The 800-nt window shown below is 53.8% G+C and overlaps 1 protein-coding gene and 1 long non-coding RNA gene across 4 annotated transcripts in view; both read left to right on the top strand.

Annotated features, from left to right (window-relative positions):
* The window catches only part of LOC111665274 (uncharacterized), a 33498-nt gene that overhangs the window by 6471 nt on the left and 26227 nt on the right, over positions 1-800 (top strand). The window lies entirely within an intron of this gene.
* LOC147818341 (uncharacterized) overlaps positions 1-800 on the top strand; it is an 8863-nt gene that overhangs the window by 5927 nt on the left and 2136 nt on the right. The window lies entirely within an intron of this gene.

The following is an 800-nucleotide window of genomic DNA, read 5'->3' as shown; positions in this document are numbered from 1 at the left end:
TCGGCGAAGCGGGTCTCTGAACTGCATGCCCTGTCCGTGCATCCGTCCTGTTTGAGGCTGGGGGAGGAGGGCTCTGCCATCTCTCTCCTGCCTAATCCAGCCTTCTTACCTAAGGTACTCCCTCGGTCTTTCGTGGTGCGGCCCTCGGTTCTGGAGCCCTTTCACCCTCCACCACATGACTCTGTGGAAGCGGCTCGGTTGCAGTTGCTCTGTCCAGTGCGGTCCCTAAGGGCGTACATCGCCCATACGGCCCCAATTAGACAGGCTGACCAGCTTTTCGTCCGCTATGGGGGCACCAAGCTGGGGGGGTGGTGGCCCACTCCACCAGAGGCATGTCTACCTCTTGGGCACTCTTCAAGGGGGCTCCCTTGGAGGATGTCTGTGCGGCGGCCGGTTGGGCCTCTTCTGGGACCTTTGCAAGGTTTTACAGACTAAATGTTGGTTCATCTATAGCCTCTGCTGTCCTGCAAGCAGGCCAGTGAGGCATGTGGTCCCTCTTCTCTGTCCATAGAAAAGGAACAGAAGAGCTGGCCAGTATTTTCTTTTGCAGCAGGTGACCGTGTCGGTCTTTGGCTGTTGTGCCCCATGGCTTTATTTGTTTATTATTTCTTCAATAAAATGTATTGTGATCAGTGAACGGTTGTCCTGAGTGTCTTTCAGCCTCACTGCACCTCCTGCCTGACCTTATTTGCTATACTGTTGACCCATACGGTGGCGTGTTGACCTGATATGAAATAGAACGGATGGTTACAGAAGGTAACCAAGGTTCTATGAATAAAGGTCAACACGCCAGCTTGGTT

This window comes from Seriola lalandi, unplaced genomic scaffold (assembly GCF_002814215.2).
Source record: "Seriola lalandi dorsalis isolate HSWRI2012SDOR001 ecotype SW California unplaced genomic scaffold, Sedor1 jcf7180002054630, whole genome shotgun sequence".
Classification (NCBI taxonomy): domain Eukaryota; kingdom Metazoa; phylum Chordata; class Actinopteri; order Carangiformes; family Carangidae; genus Seriola; species Seriola lalandi.
Note: the sequence above shows the minus strand (reverse complement) of the source record. Positions and strands in the feature narration are given on the sequence as shown.